Below are 9025 nucleotides of genomic sequence, written 5' to 3' on the forward strand. Positions count from 1 at the left end.
GCTGCAGGACCAACAGCAGTTTCTGGCAATGCTATCAGCAGCCCTCACTCTTCAGGCTCCTTTGCCTTTCATTATGCCTCTGGAGAACAGGACCCTGGTTAAAACCCTGGATCTGCCACTGATAACCAGCTCTACTATTCACTACCCAGTGAATCGAGACAAACATATTATCCCACAGGCTAGGGATGCCCTTCTGATGTATTACCAGTGGGGGTATCTGTCATGAGATCAGTGCCTGCCCTTTTCCACATCACAGTGGGACAACACCTGCCCACTAGAGAACAAAGGGGAAACCTGATGTGAGAGGAAAAAACAGAATTCTCCCAAGAGAGGCAGGGAATCCCCTTCTGATTGGAGAGCCTCTTCCTCTGCCCAGTTAGTTTGCCAGCCAGCAGTAAATGTATTGACTGTTAGTTAAAAACCAAACAAAAAACCATGTCAGTGCAAATGACAGAATCACTGAGAAACACATGTATTGGGTCTGATTCTGCTCGCCCATGTCCCCATGCAAACTGGGAGGACTTCTGTTGAAATTGGCAAAGATACAGTGGTGAAAAAACAGTGTAAGCGAGAGGAGAATCTGCCTTTTATTTTTTACAGTTGTGTACTATTGTTTTAACAGTTGTGTACTATTATTATTATTATTATTTATATTACCGTAGCATCTAGGAGGCCTAGTCAAGGACCAGAACGCCATGTGCTAGGTGCTGCACAAACACAGAATAAAAAGATGGTTTCTGTCTCAAGACCTTACAATCTCAGCATAAGACAAGAGACAACAGATGGATACAGACAGACAGGGGAGTTACAAGGAAACAATGAGACAACAGTGGGCAGCATGATAAACGGTGATCTCGGCACATCAGCCATCCAACTGTTGTCAAGTTTTTTTGTAGGCATCATGGCAGAGGTGAGTTTTAAGGAGGGATTTCAAACATGATGTAACTTTTGGCGAGTAATTCAAATATGAGTGCAAGAGGGCATCTGCAAAAACTTGCTTAAAAAAAACCCATGTGCTACCCTCATCCCCCAACGCATACGGCCATTTCCTGCACATTTTTCTCAGGCATCAATATTTGAAAATGTGGCATTCTATGCAGAGATCCTGCATGCATTTTATCTTGGCATTTAGACATTCATCGCTCTGGGATTAGGGGACTTTATTCTGTGAATTAACATTTCCATTCCCTATATTTAACACTTTTCTTCTGAGGATTGGGGTGGGGAGGCAGTCTTCACATTCCTGATGGAACTGTAAGGACTCCAAATCCCCCATATTATATCCCTCTTCCCTTGAGGCCTCATGATAAAGCTTCCTCCAGTCCAGCTGAGGATTCAAGATGGATACCCTCCAGAGTCCCTCTATACCACCTCTTGCTAATCCAGAGTAGTCACGGCACACTTCTAGGAGACTTTCCTTTCTCTCCCCTGCCCATCAGCAGATGAATGTTCTTGCCTGTGTAGAACCCTCAACCACAACCCATGGACAAGTAACTAGGACTGACCACTCAAACCCAGCATTCCTGCATGGTATTGCTAAGGTTTAGGTCACAGGTCACGTCGTGCCTTCCTTTTCTCTTTCCCTTTCCCTTTTTCAATCTTGATTTTGTGTGGCCCAGGCCGCTGATGCTTCTCCAACGCAGTGGTGATTAGAACAGAGTCAAATCCCCATCTGAGGATGGGTATAGACTGCAGTGAGCAAGTAAAGGAGGTGTCCATCTCCCCGCTGCCACGCCTGGTGTGTGTGTTTCCATTAACCCTGTCGGCAGTGTGCATTGCAGGGTTATGTTTGAAGGAGGGATAACATGCACTCAGCTTTCTTCAGTCCTGGAGAAGAAAAGCAGATGGGGTGGAGGGGTGCCAGTGTCCTAATTTCTTTTGTGTTTTTGTGATGCTGAGGGAGTTGCAAATCTAGAATCTGAGCAAAGCTTATACACAATGGAGTCTAGCCTGTGTCCAGAAACTACATCGTTAGTTTCAGTTAGAGATCTTCTTCTTCATATTCCCCTCCTAAAAAACATTGCTGTGCAGTGTTCAAACAGCTGCCATGTTCCACCCCAGAGAGGGCTGTATTTCAATGGTGGGTAATGTGATCCCTATATGTATAGTCTGTAAATCACTTCTAAATCCTTCCTGAAAAGAAAAAGCTGCTATAAAAAAAACATTTTTTTAAAATTATATCTGCCTAAGAAGTGAAATAGCCTCCTTTCTCACTGACTGGGCTTGAGTTCAAAACCCTTCCCATCCCTATAGCCTGGAAACATCCCAATGCAATCCCTGATACTGCTTTGCTTTATCACCTCCATAGGAAGCAATACACAGTCACTTCAATCCCAGTCACCTTTTTCTCCTCCTCCCCCTCTTCTTGGGTTCTCCCCCCCCCTCCACTGAAGCCCAACATCTGCCCATCTATTGTTCGTCACAGACATTAACCTCATCCCCTTTCTTGAAACAGTCTCAACTTAACCACAAAAGAAGCATAAAAGAGGCCCTTCCCCGAGCCACTCCCTCATCTGAAACCCCGAGTGTCCGTTTCAATAGATCACACACTTTGTCTGGCGTTGCTCCGGGCAGGCCTGAAAGGCACTGGGCCTTGGGTCTTGGCCTCCATCAGCTGAACTATTTCCTGTTGAAGGTTACTCACTTCCTGTTTTCTGTATTTAGACAATCTGAGTCTATAGGGAGGTTTTGATTTGTTGGAAACTTCAGCTGGTTTAAACGTTAAATTGGTGGGGGAGGGCGAGGCTGGAGACAAATTAGTGCTATTTAATACTGATGCTGTTTTCGCTCAGGGTTTTATAGTGACCACCAACGCATGTGAAAGGAAGGTCAAGGGATGACAGCATGGGACATGGAGACAGGGCTGCTTCACAATGGGCTTGGGCTGAAATCTTTTACTGTGCGTGTATGGGGCAGTTGGGGGTGGGGTACGTGTGGGGGGGTGTCGATACACTCCAATGACTAATCGCTCTGATGTGTCACTTTTGCCACAGACAGCTGTACAGAAAGGCTAACGGCAGTGCAACAGTTATGCGGGGAAGCATGAGAGGAGCCTGACCAGCCTAAGAATATTAATGCTGGGCCCTTTTTTAGTGCCTGGCAGATGAATACCTCAAAGCAGCCCAGGGACTTTTATTTATTATTTGTTTTCACTTGCCCAGAAGTCTGCTTAGACACTCAGGCATATAAAAAGGTCACACACATACCCTGTGAGGTAGGTCATTATTAGTATCCCTATTTTACAAATGGGGAAACTGAGGCACAGAGGGATGCAGTAACTGCCCAAGCTCAAACAGCAAGCCAGTGCTGGAGTCGGATAGAATCCAGGAGTTCTGACTCTGTCACCTGAACTAACCAGATAGCACTCTCTCTCCTAACATACATTAGTCATGAAAAGAGTTCTGCAATGAAAGCATTTATTCTGGCCTGAGGAAAGCTGTACAAAGCTGCTCAGCTCAAGATGGACGCACTGCATGCTGGGACATGTAGTTTCCCTGGGCTGCACTCTAGGATGTCTTCAGTCTGCTCTATTTTATTCAATTTCACTGTAGCCCTTCTAGCTGCTGGCCACTGTGGCCCTTAAAATGTGGATGCATTTATCATAGAACTATACAAGGTCATGAAAGGGAAAGAATAAATTAAGGTCAATAATATATTATGGAGGTAGTAAATGATTCAAAATGTTAGAGTGAAACCATGCTAGGGATTAGCCTTGAAACATTCCAGCAAAATATTCTGCTGGAATAGGGAGCAAAATGCCAGCGTGGCCAGGTGGAAGAATGGATGAGATGGCTAAAGATAAAGATCTGATTGACAACCAGAACAGATAATCTAATCCCATTCTTCAACTCTCTATACCCCAGGGAAAGAAATCTGCCATAGCCGAGTCTCAGCCTTCTCCTCCGCAACCAGTATGCAAAGCAGAGGCAAACTCCAAAGCAGACTCGGGCGCCACTAAAGAAGCTGAAGAAGACTCACGGTGAGGAGCAGAAATGTTTAGAAGAAACAAGAGCCCAAATCATTCCTGACATAAATGGGCCCAGCTCCTGTAGATTTAAATCACCTTATGCCAGAGCTAACGGTTGTTCAAGAAGTACACTGCAGTGAAAAAAACCAAACCATGCAGAGAAAACGTGTGCAGAATATATTTAGGTCACTGTCTTCTCATTTATGTTGTTATACTGGGGTTAATTTCATACTCTTCTAATTTTTCTCTTTTGTTTAGAAGCCCTAGTGGTACCAATCTTTGGTGGAATACTGGTTCCCGCTGTGGATCAGCTGTTCCGTAGCATGCAGGAGACACTGGGGGAGAGGGGAGGGACCAAGGCCAGGGTGCACTTTGGGGAGGGGCAGAATGGGATGGGAAGAGGCAAGATGGAGGCGGGAAAAGATGGGGTGGGGCCTTGCGGGAAGAGGTGGAGTGGGGCTGGGACCTGGGACGGAGCCGGAGGGGAGCACCCCCCAGCACATTAGAAAGTCGGTGCCTATGCCACCCAGGTAGACAGTGCTCTGTCGGGGGGAGAGCTTCTCCCACCAACATAGCTACTGCCTCTTAGGAAGATGGATTAACTATGCTGATGGAAGAGCTCTCTCCCCGCAACTTAGAGCATCTTCATTAAAGCTCTACAGCAGCACAGCTGCCCCATTGCAGTGTTTTAAGTGTAGACTTGCCCTCACTTTTACTACACTAACTCACTGAAGTCTAGGGCAAAACTACATTTCATGTCAATAGGACCAAGATTTGGTCAATTGATGTTGATTTACCAACATGTGACTTACACCATCATTTAGGACAAATCTCAGTTAGCTCTTTATGTTTTGCACGTGCAATAATTGCATATACTGCCAGCACAGAAATGCACGCAAACTTTAGGTGCACAAGTGCATAACTGAACTTCGGGGGGGGGGGGGGAATGTAGGTTTTTTTTCATTTCAGTGCTTCCAGGATTGTACTCATTTTTATTGCCCTTCTCTGAATTCCCTCTTATTTATTGATGTCTTTCTACTTCTTAGAAAGTAGGCCCACCGACTGCACCTAGAATACTGCGTAGAGTTCTGGGAATCTCACTTACACCAAATTAAATCAGGAGTAACTCCAGTGAAGTGAATGGAGTTACACCAGTACAAAACTGGTGAGAATGAGACGAGAATCCAGCTCAAGGCTATTCAAAGCCAATGAAGTTCCTAAATAGGCACGAAACAGAAATCCTGATGCTGAGGTCAGAGCCATTAGATCCAACACAACCTTGTTTCCAGTCATATCAATGTACTTAAAGAACGATCATTTAATGTCACTTAGAAATGTTTATTTGCAGGCACCAGATGGCTCAGGGAGTTGGTATAACAAAGCATTTCACTTCTAGGTCATGCATTCTAATCCAGTCCAGGTTGGTAATAAATGAACTTTATCACCTGATGGCTGTTTTGTATCCTGTGTGGTGGTTCTCAGCCCAGTTCCTAGTGAAAAGGACCTAGGGGTTACAGAGGACGAGAAGCTGGATATGAGTCAACAGTGTGCACTTGTTGCTAAGAAGGCTAATGGCATTTTGGGTGTATAAGTAGGGGCATTACCAGCAGATCGAGGGACGTGATCATTCCCCTCTATTCAACACTGGTGAGGCCTCATCTGGAATACTGTGTCCAGTTTTGGACCCCACACTACAAGAAGGATGTGGAAAAATTGGAAAGAGTCCAGTGGAAGTCAACAAAAATGATTAGGGGGTCTGAACACATGACTTATGAGGAGAGGCTGAGGGAACTGGGATTGTTTAGTCTGCAAAAGAGAAGAATGAGGGGGGATTTGATAGCTGCTTTTAACTACCTGAAAGGGGGTTCCAAAGAGGATGGAGCTAGACTGTTCTCAGTGGTAGCAGATGACAGAACAAGGAGTAATGGTCTCAAGTTGCAGTGGGGGAGGTTTAGGTTGGATATTAGGAAAAACTTTTTCACTAGGAGGGTGGTGAAGTACTGGAATGGGTTACCTAGGGAGGTGGTGGAATCTCCTTCCTTAGAGGTTTTTAAGGTCAGGCTTGACAAAGCCCTGGCTGGGATGATTTAGTTGGGGATTGGGTCCTACTTTGAGCAGGGGGTTGGACTAGATGACCTCCTGAGGTCCCTTCCAACCCTGATATTCTATGATTCTATGAATAGGAATTCACCACAAAATCTATGCACACGGGCTGGCACTGATTGGCCCCCTTTTTGATAATGCCAGCAGAGTGGCAGAGGTCTGAATGGACCATGGAGACTAAATTCCTTTCTTACCCTCCAGGTCAAGGTCACAGTGTGGGGGAAGTTTGTCCTGTCACTGGCCATGTGGAACCTGCTCTGTGGGCAGAAAGGATTTCATTATTCACGTCTGTCAGTCTGACACCTTTCACCAACATAAAATCCATTTTTAAAAATAAATAAAGAGAGAAATGTTTAATTGTGATTGATATATACATGCTGTACAGTAGGAACTTTCCATACAATCATAGATAAGGACGTCAGAATTAATATCTGTTTCCTAGTTATAAGCAATAAATGTTTGACAAGCCAGTAAATAATAAAATTCTCCTGTGGCCATGTACAGGTCACCATGATGCTTAAGAAGTTTGCATAATTTATACCATATTTGCCATTAAAGAATGAATATTAACCCTTTTGTGCTGCTATAGGAAAACAGTGAAGTCATTTGGGGAAAGGAAAGATTAAGTCAAAGAAACGCTATCATTAAAAAAGCAATCTTTAAAAATAGAAAATGTTTGAGCAAAAGCTTGAGCAGAAATCTCAGCAAGTAGGCTACCTTTTCCAGCTTCCATTCTATTTATTTTGTATTTGGACATCAAACACTCCCTGTAACCTAATCTCCTCGGCTTTTGATGTGGCCGTAGAGACATGACAATTAAGCACGGCTTAAAACAATAATCCCAACAATGGGAACCAAAGGCAAGTAATGTCAGGGCTCCCCATCAATGAGAAGCTGGCCCCCAGTGTTCGGTTGAAATGAAATGAGTTTAAATCCAGATTTGTTGCCTTGATATCTGCTCTGTGCTTATACTTAGTATCTAACTTTACATATTTACTCAGTTTTCATTCCCTGCTATTTTGTTTTCTTCCACTGTGTAAAATATCTCAAGATATCATGGTACAGAAAGACATTTTGATCTTTCACAGATTAGTGCCACTTTATGGAAACAGGATTATTTATTATTTGTGTCACAGTCACAATCAAAGGCCCCAGTCAGGAGAAGGAGCCTCTTGTGCTATGCACTTTACAAAATAAGAAAAGTGGTCCCTCTCCTGAAGAGCTTACAATCTAGGCCTGGGTTCTGCAAACTGATCTATGAGGGCACGCACAGGGATTGGTTTGTGCAGTCAATTACTGAACCAGACTTAGTCTAAGGGCTGATCTACACTGAGGGGGGGAGAGAGGGATTGATCTAAGTTAAGCAACTTCAGCTACATGAATAACATAGCTGAAGTCGAAGTACTTAGATCTACTTACTGTGGTGTCTTCACTGTGGTGTGTCGATAGGAGATGCTCTCCCGTCTATTCCCCTTGTGCTTCTCGTTGAGGTGGAGTACTGGAGTCAACGCTAGAGCGATCAGCGGTTGATTTATTGTGTCTATACTAGATACAATAAATCGACCCCCACTGGATCGATCACGGCCCATCGATCTGGCCAGTAGTGTAGACAAGCCCTAAGAAACAACAAGGGTGTGTTACAAACAATAGAAGCTAATAGCTCAGTGCTTCTAAATTGTAAAGTGTTGTTTTAAATAATATTAGCTCTCCCCATTCTCCCCTCAGCCTAACTATCATCAGCTGGCTGAATTCTTGCAGACATCAGAGCAAGATGGGTGTGTTATGGTTTCAAAGGGAAAAGCTTCTAGGTATAACCCAATTTTAGACCTGTTTTATGGTTGGCTTGTTTCTTTTTAAATAGAAGTTGCAAAGTAAACTTGAATTGTATCTGTGCCCATAAACCATTTTTTATTGGTGTTTGCATTAACCCTTGCTAAGCAAGTTAGAAAGGTGACTAACACACTTGAAACGAGGCAGGAAAGCCTTGTATCTGTTACTTGCACTTGTCTAATTTGCCTGAGTGTTCTTTGTATCATCTGTCAACTTTTATTTACTAACACGGCCCCCTTGGAGAGCCAGAGGGGAGATTGCAGGGTAAAAGAAGCAATGATGGGAAATATATGTATTTTCAAAAGTTACTTTTCTTAAACTGTAAACAATTATACTCAAGCCTGTTTCCACTGAAATGAGGGCCAAAAACTCCCGCAGCCTCAGCAGGGCCACGTCTTTCATTTGGTTTTAACATTCTGCTTTACCTGGGCGGGTGCTGACCCCCTTGCCTCACCTATGGAAGTCAAGGGGGGTTGCAGATGCTCAGCATGTCTTGCTCTAAGGCCCTAGATGAGTGCCTTAGATATGTCAGGATCAGCCAACTGGATTAAAACAGCCCTCAAAATTGTAACCTTGTGACAGCTGGTTGGTGGCCTGGGTGAAATGTGTTGCCACCTTAAGTCCTAGTGCACAGGTGTCAGTCACACAAACCCAACCCTGCCTCCCAACACATCATCACAGTTGGCACTAACTGTGCCCCTGGTTAGCAGTCTCCATAGACTGAGCAAGCCAGATGCTGAACTCTCCTGCCATCCCTAGTGGGGTCCTGCAGCGCTGGCAGGGGTGAGGCACCACGGTAGAGCAGTATCTCAGGGAAGCGTTCCCTTCTGTTGCCTGTTCTAGGGACACAGAGAACTTCAGTATCTAGGGCTATCAAACTTAGGCCCTGCTTTTGCTCCCATTTAAGCCAATAGCAAAAGAACAGAACAAAACCAAACAAAACCAAACCATTGGCTATCCTTGAAGCAAAATGCTGCCCTTGTTCAGCATCAATTTCACTTTTAAAAGGATTTATTATTTTAAACTTTAAAAATCAGTTTCTTGTTAGAGACACTGGTGTTGTGCTAAACTGGTTTAGAGTCGTTAATACATTATGATAACATATGACCCTGAGAATGCTCCTTG

The sequence above is a fragment of the Chrysemys picta genome, chromosome 7 (genome assembly GCF_011386835.1).
Source record: "Chrysemys picta bellii isolate R12L10 chromosome 7, ASM1138683v2, whole genome shotgun sequence".
Classification (NCBI taxonomy): domain Eukaryota; kingdom Metazoa; phylum Chordata; order Testudines; family Emydidae; genus Chrysemys; species Chrysemys picta.